The 17,178-nt window shown below is 43.6% G+C and overlaps 1 long non-coding RNA gene across 3 annotated transcripts in view; it reads left to right on the forward strand.

The window, feature by feature from the left end:
* The window catches only part of LOC143279466 (uncharacterized), a 91,857-nt gene that overhangs the window by 51,613 nt on the left and 23,066 nt on the right, over positions 1–17,178 (forward strand). For 2 of the 3 annotated variants that reach the window (XR_013054888.1, XR_013054889.1), the window contains exon 2: positions 2,734–2,990. This is a non-coding gene — a long non-coding RNA (uncharacterized LOC143279466). Of the gene's footprint in view, positions 1–2,206; positions 2,259–2,733; positions 2,991–17,178 lie in introns of those variants that run through there. The other variant, XR_013054887.1, reaches the window with a different exon arrangement.

Below are 17,178 nucleotides of genomic sequence, written 5' to 3' on the forward strand. Positions count from 1 at the left end.
TGTGTGTGTGTGTGTGTGTGTGTGTGTGTGTGTGTTGTGTGTGTGTGTGTGTGTGTGTTGTGTGTGTGTGTGTGTGTGTGTGTGTGTGTGTAGTGTGTGTGTAGTGCGTGTGGTGTGTAGTGCGTGCGTGCGTGTGTGTGCGTGTGTGTGTGTGTGTGTGTGCGTGCGTGCGTGTGGCCTAGACGCCGTTATGACTAGGGAGAGAGAGCAATCTCCAAGGGATTAATTAATCCGGGCGGCCACTTCTAACATTCATCGTACATTCAGCATGGTCAGAATGTCTAGCTGAACAATCTTTTTGTGCCCAAGGCCTTTTTTTCTTCTTTACTCGCACACTCTGCGTTGATTTCTCTTTCCACATGTGTCTTCTTCTTACTGCCATTTCAGTCTATCATCTTTTGTTTTATTGAAAAATATATGTAGCAAGTTGTTTTGTTTATTTTAGTTGAAAAACATCTTTAGTAGGCCTAAGCTGGTTTTTGTCAGTAATAGCTGTGAAGACATCCATCACATATTTAAGATGTACTTAAATCTGGACAGGAGTATGTAAATATTTCCTTGTTGTCTTGTTCATCCATAACCATGTTGTTGTGTTGTGACATGTTCGAATTCAGGAACTACTGTTTTAAGCACACTGATGGATGAGCGAAAGCATTAATACATATCATATCATGTACCACGATCTATAATGTATCGCAATGCAGACCCACATTTTCCACTGACCATGTTCAAATCTGTCGACCTACTTCTTGTGATTTTTCAGGCAAAGTGACGGTTAGTCATTTATAAATTACAGAAGACGTGATGCTTTTATCGACTTAAATGAGTGCGTGCTTCTTCGCTCAGTGATAAACTCTTGTGGTTATAGTAAAGCGTCATTGTGAGCAGAACCCTCAAATTAGTTAGGCAAAAATAGAAATAATTCTAGAAAGGTTTAATCAAAAATAATTCCTCGGACCTGTTGCCATTCATTTACTTTTGTTTCTTTGATTCCAAGCAATCTAGATAAAAGTGGAGGGGAGTCACACTCGAAAATTACTGACAATAGCGACTGCTAGTTTTCAGTAGCTGGGAACCGTTCCTGGGGATTGGGATATTTCCTGGCTGGAGATAGTTCCTTTGAAATCCGTAATATGCTTATCTTAAATGCCAATCTATATTTCTTATTGGTGATGTAAGTTTGGTATGTTACCCAACACTGATAACAAAGTTCTAACTTGGAAAACTAACTGTGTTGTTTTCATCAGCGTTTTATAAAACGATACTTTTTTTTTTCGAAGAAACAATATAGGAGGATTGTGTTTTGGAGCTGCCCGACGATTCATGACTGCAGCACCACTGAAAAGCACGGACCATGTGACCGATTTCCCTTCTTGCCTACCACAAAGTCTGTTCTTTTGAAGATGTCACGAAGCTGAGCGCTTCCTCAGTGTCATTAATCATTACCTAAAAAAAAAAAGCAGCGTTTCTTTTATTCCTGTTTTTTTGTTTGTTGTTGTTTTTTTCGCTCCTGTGGCTGCTGTCTGTTTCAAGTCGATAACGTTTGAAAAGCGATTCGTTGACATCTCCATGGGCAACTCACAGGTGGAGTCACAAACTATGGCTTGTTGTGTTTCCTGCCCACTGTATCAAGTCACTGTTTCCACCCCTCCTCCCCTCTCACATCCCACCTTCCCACAAACTGTCTCTTAATTTTGTGTACGTCGTTCCGTCCTGTATTAGGAGTTTCACCAGTACTGCTTTCTGACCACTTTCTGACCACAAATGAAAGCTTTTTGGATACGTGCTTTGCTCCAAAAGTTATAGATCCCGTTAACAGCCACATCACAGACTGACAGCTCTGCACTCTTCCTGTGATGACGTTGTTCCTTTTTCTCAAATGAAAAACCCGTTACAGTGCTTAGGGGTTTGAAGGCAAATCTTGAGAATCATTATTGTAGATTCTTATGCACGCACCCAATAGTCCAGGTCTGACTTGATTTGGTTTCCCGAAAGTGGCTTTGACTGGTGAGTAAGCTGCCGGAAGCAAGCAACCATGGCTGTGAAATATGACCTTTAAAGTCGTGGAGTTTTTCGAGTCCTACTATTTGGCTGCTGAGTTCACGTGACGGGGAAGTGGACACTGCAGAGCCGGTGATATAAAGAGGAGATCTCGCAGTTTCTACACTGCTTACATTACATTTACTGTCTCACCAGTAAGATGGCTGTCACCGAGTTTGTCCGAAGGCTGATTGCTGTCTTGGTGTTATGTGATCATCGTGAGTTGCTATGTTATCTGCCTGTATTCCTGTCATTTGAGAAAAGTAATATCTATCAATATCTGTGGTTTCACTCCGGTTTAATAATTGATTGCCCATTAGCAGGGCTACACAAAAATGAAAACAAAAACAGTGGACGGACGGATTTTCTTCAAGTTGTGTGGAAGTGACGGCTGTGGGTGAAGGACCAGTCTTAAGTTTTGGGTGGTGATCTGGGTCGGTACCCGATGTAGAGAATTTGTGAAAGGGTTTTCCACAGTTGGGAAGCAGGGCAAAAAGTAGTGGTCTGATATGATGAGAAAACATTCCCCTCTCTCTCTCTCTTCCTATATATATATATATATTGAAAATTGAATTTATTTTGAAAAGAAAATTTAGCAAATTAGACACTTACTCGGCATTGGCAGAATATATATTTCAGTTGAATGTATGTGCGTACACAATTCAAGTTAACGATCTTGAATATCCTTTCCAGGGCAAGTGAACTCACGCCGAAGAGATGGCAAAAACAAGCTGCCTTCGACAACAGGCTTCCTGTGGAAGTGAACACAAAGCCGTCCTTCACGGCGAAAAGCCGCACAGCTTGCGGGGTGGAGTGCACCCGGAATGCCTGGTGTCCCTCCTTCTTCCACAACTCTGTGACCTCCGCCTGCATCCTGACGGAAAAGATGTACAGTCGTCTTACCTCGGATCAACACATTCTGGGGTATCGCTATTATGCCATTGATGCAGGTAAACTTTAAAAAAAAAAAAAATATTATTTTTTTTTTTTTCAGGGGGTGGAAGTGGAACGTCTTTGCTTAGATACAGGGAGTGTCATGTGACGGCGCTAAGTAAGTCACCGTCGTCAGCAGTTCAAGAAAACCTCGAGGACAACCAAGGGACGCAAATCCTCAGACGTGCAAAGTTAAAGGGGCTAAAAAAAGAAAGGGAACTATCCTCCACAGTATTTCCGGATGTATCCGTACATAATGTGCAGGGGAAAAATAGCAAAGAAAGGGAACTATCCTCTACAGTATTTCCGGATGTATCCGTACATAATGTGCAGGGGAAAAATAGCAAAGAAAGGGAACTATCCTCTACAGTATTTCCGGATGTATCCGTACATAATGTGCAGGGGAAAAATAGCAAAGAAAGGGAACTATCCTCTACAGTATTTCCGGATGTATCCGTACATAATGTACAGGGGAAAAATAGCAAAGAAAGGGAACTATCCTCTACAGTATTTCCGGATGTATCCGTACATAATGTGCAGGAGAAAAAAAAAACAGTATATTTTCTGCGGGTTTTTTCCCCCCGTATCAGTATGAAAATATCCCAAACGAAAGAAAGAAAAGAAACATCAGTATTGTCCAAGAATGACAGCACCCCCAGTCGCACGCACGCACGTAGGCGCGCACGCACAGACACTCACAAGCACAAAGTGATGCAGGAAAGGCCAGAGACTGTCAGACAGACAGACACAGAGACACAGAGAAACGAACACACACACACACACACACACACACACACACACACACACACACACGGCGTTACTGACAGACAAAGATATAATACGATGGCACACAGACATGGCGATAAAGTCAGGACACACAAGACTATCCAATTTCCTCCCAGCCAGACGTGTGGAGATGTTTAACCATCGGAGACGGATATAATAAGGAACCACCACTACTCATGTTACCAGGGAGCAGTTTTATCGCGTCTGGGATACTTTCTACCAGGGCAAGGTCAACATCGTTACACTCCTTGTCCTCTCGCTGAAGTCTCTCTCTGTCTCTGTCTGTCTGTCGCTCTGTGTGTGTGTGTGTGTGTGTGTGTGTGTGTGTGTCTCACGCGCACAGACACACACACACACACACACGCACACACGCACACACACACATACAGACACAAACACACAGAGCCTACACACAAATACACACACACGCATGCACGCTCTCTCTCTCCTCCCCCCTCTCTCTCTCTCTCTCTCGTGTGTGTGTGTGTGTGTGTGTGTGTGTGTGTGTGTGTGCGTGCGTGCGTGCGTGCGTGTGTATGTGTGTGCCTACGTGAGAGAGAGAGAGAATGTGTGTTCTCTGTGTGTGTGTGTGTGTGTGTGTGTGTGTGTGTGTGTGACTGCCAGTGTGTCTGTGTCAGTGTCTGCGTCTGTGTGTATGCGTGAGAGAGAGAGAGTGTGTGAGTGTGTGTTTGTGTCTGTGTGCATGCGTGAGAGAGAGAGAGAGATAGAGAGAGAGATAGTGTGCGTGTGTGTGAGTGTTCTGTGTTTGAATGTGAGTTAGCGTGCGCTTGTGTGTGTGTGTGTGTGTGTGTGTGTGTGTGTGTGTGTGTGTGTGTGTGTGTGTGTGTGTGTGTGTGTGTGTGTGTGTTTCGGAACAATGTACTAACTATTCAGTTCAAGGTTTCATCACCACCCGCTGTGTTGTTTTGCCTCATGTCTGACATCCTCGCACTGGTTGCCCTCTCCTCACGCCATCATATACAAGCCGACTTATGCAAGTTAATGACATCTACATGGGTCTTTCCGTCCTTTTCCTATGTCCCCTCCGCCCGGCCGCTCTTCCCCTCTTGAACGTGTGCCAGTGTGTGTGTGTGTGTGTGTGTGTGTGTGTGTGTGTGTGTGTGTGTGCGCGCGCGCGCGCGTGCACGCGCATAACTAAAGGATGAGAACTCAGAACTCAAACCATAACTACACGAGGACTGAGAGTATGGGCATGGTCTATTCTTCTGATCTGTCCAAAGATAGAGAGTACGGACAGAGAGGGGTGTGGGAGAAGCAAATGCAGACAAAAACGAGAAAGAGAGAGAGAAAGAGAGACAAAGACAGAGACAAAAAGACAGACAGACAGACGGACAGACAGAGACAGACAGACGAACAGAAATACACAGTACAGACAACCCGAGAAAGAAGCACAAATGACACACATGTACGCGCGCGTGGCACACACACACACACACACACACACACACACACACACACACACACACACACACGGACAATCTCATGGATGCCTCACTCACACACACATTCACGCTCAGAGAGAGAGAGAGAGAGAGAGAGAGAGGCTGAGAGAGGGGGGAGTTAGAGAGAGAGAGAGGCGAGAGAGAGAGAGAGAGGCGAGAGAGAGAGGGAGTTAGAGAGAGAGAGGCGAGAGAGGGGGAGTTAGAGAGGCGACAGAGATAGAGAGAGAGAGGCGAGAGAGGGGGAGTTAGGTGACAGAGATAGATAGAGAGGCGAGAGATGGGAGTTAGAGAGAGAGGCGAGAGAGAGAGGGGGAGTTACAGAGGCGAGAGAGAGAGGTGAGAGACGGGAGAGAGAGAGAGAGAGAGAGGCGAGAGACGGGAGAGAGAGAGATAGAGAGAGAGAAAGGCGAGAGAGAGGGGAGTTACAGAGACGAGAGAGAGAAAGAAAGGCGAGAGAGAGAGAGAGAGGCGAGAGAGAGAGAGAGTTAGAGAGGTGAGAGAGATAGAGAGAGAGGCGAGAGAGAGAGAGGGAGGCGAGAGAGATGGGGGTGAAGAGGCGAGCGAGAGGGAGAGTTAGAAAGGCGAAATAGAGATTCAAGATTCAAAATCTTTATTACTCAGGGATAAAGATTTTAGGCATTGCCTAGTCTTCCAATCTGTCCTTGTGACAACAAAAACAATAACGATAAGACACAACAATGATCATAATGATAAATACTACTATTGCTACAACTACTGATTACTACTACTTCTACCACGACCATCCCTACTACTAATGATAATGATAATAATCAACGTACCAACATCATTATAAAAATGATAAAGGGAACACAGTCACACAGTCAAACTCACCCACCCACACACACACATATGCACACACACACACACACACACACACACACACACACACACACAGAGAGAGAGAGAGAGAGAGAGAGTGAATGATTCATTCATCAGGTCATGCCCTCCTCGGGAAGAGGTAAGTGGACCAAGGAAAATAAAGTAAAATCAACACTTATCAATATTCACATCTTAGCAGTGACGCGGACGTAATCATATCAATATTGATTACTTAAGGAAATACATATCAATTTCTTCACAGTTAATTACATTTTACAAGAGAAGTCAGGCAGCACACACACACACACACACAGCTCTCATGCATATGACATCAACAAACTCAAGCTGAAAGGACGCGGTTCTCGAGAATATTTTTTTAAGCAGCAAATATTTTCATTTGATTAATCTCATGTTTATGCTGAATATATCTTCCCATAATAATGTTTCTAAGAGCTGGACAGCATAAAACAAAATCACTATCATCCGATCATCATCTTGTGTGTGGGGTTTCTTCTTCTTCTCTCACTCTCACTCGCTACTTCTTCTCCTTCTTCTTCTTCCTTTTGTTTCTTCTTCTTCTTTATACAATGGTCTTCTTCTTCTTTACCTTCTTCATACGTTGGACAAAGCAAATCTCTTAGTTCAAACCGTCGTTGAAAACATAGGCAAAACATAAGGGTGGTGTTTCGAGCAAGGGATGGAAAGAGAACAATAAACAAAATGACAGAAGATAACAATAGAGAAAGAGATCTAGTGTGGGCTGGGAGAGATGGGAAGGTGAAGTGTGTCTCTGTCTCTCTCGCTGTCCCCCTCCCTTCCACACACAGATGATACAGGGAGGGAGGTGAGAGAGGGCACAATGGGGATGAGGTCACTGTTTGGACGTCCCCCAATGTTAAGACCGAAAGTATCTTGACAGCATTATATGCCTTGGGTCATTTTGTGAGAGAGCCACTAGGCACAAAGAGAGGCACAGACAGACATATTGGATGTCCCCCAATGTTAAGACCGAAAGTATCTTGACAGCATTATATGCCTTAGGTCATTTTGTGAGAGAGCCACTAGACACAAACAGGGGAACAGACAGACATATTGGATGTCCCCCAATGTTAAGACCGAAAGTATCTTGACAGCATTATATGCCTTAGGTCATTTTGTGAGAGAGCCACTAGACACAAACAGGGGAACAGACAGACATACACAGGCAGAGAGAAAGAGGGACAGAGAGTGTGTGTGTATGAGTGTGTGAGAGAGGGGGGAAGAGAGAGGGAGAGAGAGAGGGGGGGAGAGAGAGGGGTGAGGTAGACAGATACACGGAGACAGAGACAGACGCGGACAGAGACAAAGAGATATATGGCTGAAAATCCGAAAAAGTAAACTAGGGAGAAAGAGAGACGGAAGGAAGGAAGGAAACACGGAAGGACAGACAGACAAAAGACAGAAAGGGACAAAGAGAAGCACCGGAGCACAAGAATGAGGACAGAAGAAATACAGATATTAGAACGATCAGAAAAAAGAAGAAGACAAAAACAACCAAACAACACACACACACACACACACACACACACACACACACACACACACACAACGGACAACCAGAGACAGATACCGAATCAAAAGATCTATTAAAAATGGAATTAAATTAAAAGAGAAAAAAAGAACTGATAAACTCTGACTGACTAATATATGAGTTTTAAAAAGAAGCCTTACTTCCATGGAAGTTAATCATCTACATCAGAGGGGGCGCTGGGTTCTTTTGTTGTTGTTGTTGTTGTTGTTGTTTTATCCTTGTTTACATTAATCATTAAATGTTTCTCTTGTTAAATTAACGGCTTCCCTTTTGTGAAGTACATGATTTAATTTTCTTCAACTGCATATGTCTATTTAATTCAAATACCCATGATTGATTTTACCCTCCATCTTTCCTGCCCCCACCACCACACCCTCACCCCCACCCAGCCCCCGAACTTATACCCTCTCTTGCACTTTAAAAAAAATTTAGTTAGCTAAGAACGACAACATTCAACAATGAAAATTAATACTTTAATAACACGAGGTTCTACAATCGCCAGCATGTGTGCCGTTCCATTTGTTTATTGCTAAATGATCACCCTTAACTGTGAACATTAATGCTTTAATTGCACGCGGTATGTGTGACGGAGCATTGATTAAACAGAATTCATCCTCTCCAATCTGCCGGCAAAAGGAAAGGTAAAGGACCCCGAACACCACCTGGACCCAGTCAGTCGAATCGCACCACAATGCGGACCACATGTTGCGCCATAATTATACTGTCGCCGGGCATATATATAATGATATGTTGTCGCCTGCGCCCATAAATTCTGTGGCAAAGTGCGACAATACGTGATGTGCCGTGACCGTCGACGCATAATCATTGTCTGTCGCACTTTTCTACATATTAGTCCACAGCACTTCGCATTTAGGCTGTTATTATCGCTGGAGAAAATATATGACAGGATAATATATGCCGAAGTATAATTGAAAGAAAAAAAGATTACCTGCACCGGTGACTGAATCTGTGCGACCACAGTTGTGTGTGTGTGTGTGTGTGTGTGTGTGTGTGTGTGTGTGTGTGTGTGTGTGTGTGTGTGTGTTTATTTGGCGTATGTGGTGGAGGAGGGTGTATGAAAGCGTTTGTGTGTGCCTTTGTGTGTTTGCGCGCACATATGTGCGTGTGCATGAGGGAGAGAGTGCGCGCGCGCGCGTGCATGAGTGAACACACACACACACACACACACACACACACACACACACACACAATCACTATCATCATCTCAAGTTGAATTGAATGCACTGAAGACTGGCGACAAAAATGTACCGTGAGTATCAGTACATATTGTCACCTGTGACAAGATGTGCCCGGCGACGATGATATGCCGCAACCCCCCCCCCCCACCCCACCCCACACCCACCTCCCACCCTCACCCCCACCACCCTGACTACCTTTATCACTCAGCTTCAACACAGCTCTGCACTGACTGAACTCAGCCCGCTAGTCCATCACGATAGCAACTCTTTTTTTCTTTGTTGTGGTTTGCCTTTGTTTGCAACGCACAAGAGCGCTTGAGCGTGTGCATACATACATAATTAATATACAGACAGACAGACTGAGAGAGGGGAGACTGAGAGAGAGAGAGAAAGACATTCAGACAGAGAGAGGGGAGAGACTGAGAAGGGATAAAGAAAGAGAGAGAGAGAGAAAGAGAGAGAGGGGTGGAGGCAGGCAGACGGACAGACAGACAGAGGGGAGGAACAACAGAGGCAGAGACAGAAAGTAGAGCGTAAAATAGAGGAAGAGGGTCCCAAATTGTGAGTGAGAGAGAGAGGGGGAGAGATGGAGAGAGATAGAAAGAGGAGAGAGAAAGAGAGAGAGAGAGGAGGAGGTATGGGGGAGGGAGAACAGGACAAAATAGATATACAGACACGCACTGAGGTAGGCAGGCACGTTGAAGGGGGTGGAGGTAGAGAACATGGAGGGTGGAATAGCGAGAGACACAGAAAGAAAGATGATAGACAGACAGACAGACAGACAGACACTGATTCCCCCCCCCACCCCCCTTCATTAGTTATGAACAGTGATGCAAACATAAGAAATCATATATAACCAGATTCACATAAAGAGACAAAACACAAGGGAACAAGGATCCCAAATGGAAATACCTCCTGGATGACTGGCTACAGTCCGATACAGGCTACAGGCTACAGACCTCTGGCGCATGCTTTGTGTGAATGAGAAGAGAGAGAGAGAGAGAGAGAGAGAGAGAGAGGGAGTGGGGGAGAGAGGGAGAGGGTGGTAGAGGGAGTGGGGGAGAGAGGGAGAGGGTGGTGGAGGAAGGGAGAGAGAGAGAGAGAGAGAGAGAGAGAGAGAGAGAGATAGCATGTCACCACCTTTCTTTCAACCCGTTCATGGATATCCCTTTTTGTCCTTATTCATCCACAGGTTGATACAATAAGGAGACAGATACAGAACAACTGGGAGAAAGAGACAGAGAGAGAGCTAAGGTCATGCCATACTATTCCTATTCCTTAAATCCCTTCACAGATAATCAATTTCTGTTCTTATTCAGCACATTATTCCTACAGGTTGAAACACTGAATAAGATACTGCGCGCGCGCGCGCACACACACACACACACACACACACACACACAGAGATAATGTCACACTATTCGTCCCTTCACATATCGATTCCTGCCCCTTCCTGTTCAATATTTGTACAGGTTGATATAATGCTCTTCGTAAACTGAAACTGATCTTCGTAGAGTAGGTCGAAAATCCCTCACCAGATTTTATCAACCGTATACCTATATATATATGCAACTAAAATAGCTTTGACCATCCATAGACTTGAAAGGTTTGAAAGTCCCAAAAGTAAATAGAAACTTTTTTTCCCCGTGAAAGATCTGTCTTTTCTGTTGGCCGGCCCTCTTATGCGGAGTGAGTTCCCTTTTCTGTTCGCCACATTTCAATCCCAGCGTGACTTTGAAAATATCTCTCAAAACGTTAAATGCACTTATTCAAAAACAGTTTTTGTATCTGATTTCTTGCGTATTTGGCCACAGCCTCCATGAAACTGAGTATCTTTAAATAGCGCGCTCGTGTTTGAAAGCGTGTGTTCCTCTCTCTCTCTCTCTCTCTCTCTCTCTCTCTCTCTCTCTCTCCTCTCTCTCTCTCTCTCTCTCTCTCTCTCTCTGTGTGTGTGTGTGTGTGTGTGTGGTGCGGGAGCCTCTGGTGGATGGTGGAAATGATGGGCTGAAAACGGGATTGTAATTATGAAAAAATAATACGTGCTCTGCATTGATCTCTGTATGTCTTTTTGAAAGTGCGTGTGTGTTGCTGTTTATTTGTATCTAATGTATTTGGACTTTGTAAAGTATCACGAGAATTATGCTGTTGGGTGTGTAGGCGTTATAAACATAGCCAATATCACAATCTATGTGAGGATTAAAAAAAAAATCATCAAATGTTTCAAAGACATAAAGCATTCACCCCCGAAAACGGAGTATGGCTGCCTACATGATGGGCTTAAATACGGTCGTACACGTGGAGGTCGCGGCCCATGAAGAAAGAAGAATAAGAGCACGAAGAAGTCGGGCAAACAAGTCGAGAATTGACAGAAATTAATGTCGAAGATGGAGGGCAGAGGGAAACGTGCAAGAGGTCCTTGTGTCAGATTATGTCTAAGAAAAAAAAGAAGAAGAAGAAGAAAAGAAAAACATCGTGCAGCACAGGCCGAGAGCTTATGTCATGGTCGTTCTACGTGCAAACGTGCACACAGAACCCCCCCCCCCCCCACCCCCACCCCCTCCCCCCAACTTATCATGACATTACACAGACTGTAAATCCCAGCTTAGTTCAACAGTTCTTCTTTGAAACAAAGAAACACAAAGAGAGCGTTTAAAACAATGTCGAAAAACTTGCGAATGGTCATTTTTTTCCAATGCAGTTATGCCTTCTAATACACGCTCAACATTAATCATCGTAATCAAGGCTTTGTTGTGAGAGCTGCTACAGAGAGAGAAAGAGAAAGCGAGAGAGAGAGAGAGAGAGAGAGCTTGTGCGATGCAGATGGTTTCCCATCAGTGGTATCAGCAATTCATTAGCACGTCAGATAGGCCCTGTCACCAGGACGGATGGAAACGGCATGTGTTTGTGAGCGGTGACCTCTTTTGACGAATGAAAGCACAGTGAGGGCTTTGTTCTCTCAAACAGACATCATGTTTATTTGCTGCACCGAGTCACACACAATAAACAACATCACAAATATTTCACATAATGCTACACAGATTCTGACACACACTCTAACACACAAATTATAACACGTACTCTAAACAGTACTGCACAAATTTTACGTAGAGCTACGTGTTCTGCATAGTGCAACACATTCTTACACGTGTGATGTTCGTCCTTCCCAATTCGAAGATGACCATGGCTTCAAAAAACACATGGATGATCGGTGGTCGTCGGTCTGGAGGTGACTGATGAGGCCAATCCGGGCCCTGAAGGCTCGCCCACATGTGGGACTCTATGTGGGTGCTGTTGTGGCAGTGGATTCTGCTCGGACTTTGTGCACAGCACGCTTTCGTTGCACCTCGGTGATGCGCCTGGCTTCAGCTGCACGGGCTCCTGTAGTGATCTTGCTGCCCCAAGCTGGACGGTCCAGAGCACGCGTCTCCCACGTGTTGATGTTGACGCCCTGGTCTTTGAAGGACGCTTTGAAGCAGTCTTTGTAGCGTTTCTTCTGCCCTCCAACTGAGCGCTTGTCCTGACACAGTTCTCCGTACAGCAGATGCTTAGTCAGTCGACTGTCTGGCATTCTGACAACATGTCCAGCCCACCTGGCATGGGCTTTCTGCAGGAGGGTGTACACGTTGCAGAGGCCAGCTTGTTCCAGGCCTTCCGTGTCGGGGACTTTGTCCTGCCACCTGATGTAGAGGAGTCTGCGGAGACAGCTCAGGTGGAAGCGATTGAGCTGTTTGGCGTGTCTGCTGTAGACATTCCACGTCTCGCTGGCGTAAAGGAGGGTGGATAGGACCACTGCACAGTCGACCTTCAGCTTGGTGGTAGAGCTGAGTCTTGTCCGTCCCCAGACGTTCTCAGGGAATCTCCCAAAAGCGGCATATACTCAGAACAATACTACATAGTTTTCCAATAGAGTTACATAAAATCTAACACACTCCAAGCAGTAAGGAGTGAGTCTGATCGAACTTACTGACTTTTGCTTCAGAAATTAAAACAAAGAAATAAACGGAAAACACATGCAAATTAATAAACAAACATTTGATATTTCGACAGTTGGCTTTTTTTGTTTGTTTGTTTGTTTGTTTGACTGTTCGTTTGTTTTACTGCGGGTTTAGTATTTTGCTTTGTTGTTAAACCCTTTTTTTTCTGATTTGGGGTTCCATGCCAAAATGGAGTATCTTTTTTTTCTTTTTCTTTTTTTTTAAATGAAGTCACAAACCGCACAATCTGTTTTGATTCCCTTTATTCCTTAACACGTAAACAGATTCTCACCCTGCAACATACTCGGCGTTTATAAACGCATTTCCGTGAAGCACAAAAGAAATGAAAAAAAAGAGAGACAGAGAGAGAGAGAGAGAGAGAGAGAGAGAGAGAGAGAGAGAGAGAGAGAGGCACATTTAACCCATCCTCAGCGCAGTATCACGCAGATGTTCGCTTCTCCCTTTGCTGCCGCGACGCTGCTTATTTCCAGTCTCGCGATCGGATCGCCTGTCGGAGATTTCGTGTGAAAAACTCAGGGGGGGTAATGCAAGCCCGGGTAATCTCTCCCGGTCTCCGAATTGTCATTAGCGAACGCACACACGCACAAAGCAATCAGGCGACAGGGAACCTAATCCTCCTTTATAGTGTTGCGAGTTTCAACGTGTCTGGCTGATTGAAAAGAAAGCGTGTTTGTTTGCTTGTTTTGTTTGTTTGTTTTTTGTCATTATCTTTGTCGGTCTGTTCTTCCGTTTTCTGGCGTGTTTGTTTGTTTGTCTGTTTGACAGTTTGTCAGCCTGTTTCCTTGTTTGTTTCTTGTGTGATGGTTTGAGCGTCTTCTGTTGCTGTTGTCGTCGTTGTCTTCTTCTTCTTCTATTTTTGCTTACATCTTATTTGCTTATTAAAAAAAAAAAATTTGGATGATTGCTTGCATAAATGCTTGCTGTTTGGTTTCTTTCCTTTTCATCATCCTAATTTGTTATTTTATAACATAACACTTTTATCTCTTGTGATGCAATGTTACGTCGTTGTTGTTTGTTTGTTTTATTGTTGTTGTTGTGCTGTTACTTTTTTAACATCCCTGCTTTGCGTTTTCAATCTTTCACATTCATTCGCTTTTGCTTGTTTTCGGCAATTCTAAAACTACCGGATCAGTTTTAAATTGGGGAATACTCTATAATTATGAAAATTCAAGCACACAAAATCGGCCTTCCTCAAGGACGTTTTTTAACATAAGATTCAAATTAACGGAAGGAAAACAACGGAGATTTTCTGTAATTAGTAGTATTATCTCCACAAAAGACATATTCTTTACTTTTTGATTGTTTCTCTCACATGCTATTAAGTTTTTAACAAGCACTGGGAATTTCAGAAATGATAAAAAGATTACAACGCAAATACAGGAAATACGATATGGTTTTTTTTTTTTCTTCTTCTTCCTTGTTTCTTGAATTTGGACATTTTGAATTTCAAAGATTCAGACATTTGTTCCTCAAGAAATCTATATAGTTTTACGTTATTTATGTGTTTATGTTTCTTTTACGCCTTTTTTTTTATCTTTTCATTCTTTTTTTTTCTTTTTTTCTTTTTTTTTTCTTTTTTTCTTTTTTTTTCTTTTTTTTTTTTTTTTTTTTATCTCAATGAGATTTGTCCGATCTGTGGCACTTCAGGGCAAGATGCTTTAACTAAAATAGACATAAACTTGCTCGACCAACAGTTTATGAATCGAATTAGCGTTCTCTCTCTCTCTCTCTCTCTCTCTCTCTCTCTCTCTCTCTCTCTCTCTGTGTGTGTGTATGTGTCTCTGTCTCTTCAGTGCAACTGAGCGATGTGTTTGGTAGTATACTATCTATATAGACATGTGCCTTTATGTGATTCTTACACAATATACTATTCACATACCCTTTCATAAGGGGCTTAGGCCTATGCATTAATATGCCATCTCTCTCTGTGTCCCTCTCTTTCTATATCTGTCTGTCTGTGTCTCTCTCCCTCTCTTCCATATCTATTAAACAAACCGTCAGTTCGTCGATCTAACCTTCTGTCAATCCATCCACCCCATCTATTTGTCTAATATAAACACGATAACCATGTCTTTCTTAGCGTCTGCCTAACCCTATGTGTTGTCACACGTACATGATATTGTCTTCTGTCGGAAATGTTATTCTTTGTTTGTCCCCCGAAATCGTTCTCTTTAACTCACTCAGTACGGCCAGTCCTCTCTTCTCCTCTACACAGACCCCTCGGATGTCCAGTGGGTGTCTCAATGACCCAACCTTTAGCTTCCTTCGTCAGAACTGTGGTATTCTTTGTCAACATTCACCTCTTCAGTATAAGAGCCTTCCGCTTGCAATATTTTGATGATGGTAATTGGGGTGAAACGCTGTTAACGTCGTCTCTTTCGCCGTTCGTATGGAGAGAGTTAACGGACAAGTAAATCGCACATACAACCACAACCCCCCCGCCCCCTATACCCCAACTCCCCCTCTCACTTACCTAAAGAAATCCATAATAGTAATACTTGATAGCGATGAAACAACATTCAACGGCAAGAACGAAACATAAGAAAGTGATAATGAATTAGAAAAAAAGGGGGAAAAAACGGAAAAAAAGAAAGAAAAAAGAAATAGAAACAACCAGGAAGAAAGCAATGTTATTAATACCCCCCTCCCTTGAAACTCGGAAAACTTGTAGAAGTTCAAACGAATCGAATAACGGACTTTAAAAAAAATAACAACAGCAACAATCATTTCTACGTCATTTCTAGTTCTCTCACTCTTGCTTTCAACCGCTTGCCCTTCTCTCTCTTGCTTTCAACCGCTTGCCCTTCTCTCTCTTGCTTTCCATTTCAAACGAAGGATCTGAAGGGAACCCGATAACTAAGACTTGATTCGCCGAATCAAATATCTTTTTTAATTCGTGGTAAACTTTCTTCTTTTCTTCTTCTTCTTCTTCCTTTTTTTTTTTTTTTTTTTGTCAAAGGTTCCTTGACATTTCCGTAGCCATTCTCGTGGTATCAAGTTATGATTCGTTTTCAGTTCAATTTTATATGTTTTATTTTCCTTCTTTGGTGGTTTCTGTTGTTTGTATGTGAACGAATGGTTTCGACCGAATAATATCTATCTATATCTGTACATGCACACCTACATATTCGTTTCTCCAGGTGCGTGCGGCCCCCTTGCACGTGAGTGTGCATGAGCACTGTGAAGGACAACGAATTAGAGAGGTAAAATGGGGGCTGAGAAAGAGAGAGAGAAAGAGAGAGAGAGAGAGAAGGGGAGGGAGGTAGGAGAGAAAGAGGGAGATATGGAGAGCGAGAGAGAGGGACAGGGACAGGGACAGGGAGAGGGAGATAGGGAGAGAAAGAGGGAGAGCGAGAGAGAGAGGAAGAGATAGACAAAGAGAGAGTGAGAGAACGATCGAACGAACGAAATTTATTTTACGAGGGTAAAAGAGTAACCACAAAAAACTTGTTTACATCCGGCCCTCTGGGCAAGAATGATAATCGAGAGAATAAAAAAGAAAAAAAAAAAGAAAAAAGAAAGAAAAAAAAGCGAGAGTCAAATTCACAACAACATCAACATTACTAAAGCATGTACGAACATAAGCATAGATACATATGCACAAGACAATATCGCTATAAATGAAAAACAACAAGGACAATAGGGACCGGGCGTGGTGGAGAGCAGAAGGAAGAATGGACAAGGGGAAGAGTAAAGAAGGTAGGGGTGAGAGAAGGGAGAGCGAGGTAGGGAGAGAAAGAGGGAGAGGGAGAGACAGAGAGAGAAGAAGATATAGAGAAACAAAGAGTGAGAGTGAGGGAGAGAGGGGGGAGAGGGAGGCAGGGAGAGAAAGAGGGAGATGGAGAGAGAGAGTGATAGAGAGAGAGAGGAAGAGATAGAGAGACAAAGAGAGAGAGAGGGAGAGAGGGAGGTAGGGAGAGAGAGGGAGAGGAAGAGATAGAGAGACGAAGAGAGAGAGAGAAAGAGGAAGAGAAGGAGAGGAAGAGATAGACAAAGAGTAAGAGAGAGGGAGATAGGGTGAGAAAGAGGGAGAGATGGAGAGAGAGAGAGGAGACTGACACTGACACAGGTTTTACTGTGAAGGCCACCGGCCCATACACAAAAGGGGTGGGGGGGATACAATTGGATCAGTCAACATGCAGAAAGAATACATATTTCGCTCGTCCAAAGAGAGAGAGAGAGACTTACCCTCCTGTTTCTCTGAATGTTCAATGTGTGAATTCGTGATAATGTCTCTCTTGTGTCTGTGCATTCACAGTGCGCACGTGTATATGTTAGCTTTTGTGTTCGCTTGTGTGTGTGTATCTTTACGTGTGCGTGCATGCGCGCGCGCGCGTGTGTGTGTGTATGTG

This window comes from Babylonia areolata, chromosome 2, assembly GCF_041734735.1.
Source record: "Babylonia areolata isolate BAREFJ2019XMU chromosome 2, ASM4173473v1, whole genome shotgun sequence".
Classification (NCBI taxonomy): domain Eukaryota; kingdom Metazoa; phylum Mollusca; class Gastropoda; order Neogastropoda; family Buccinidae; genus Babylonia; species Babylonia areolata.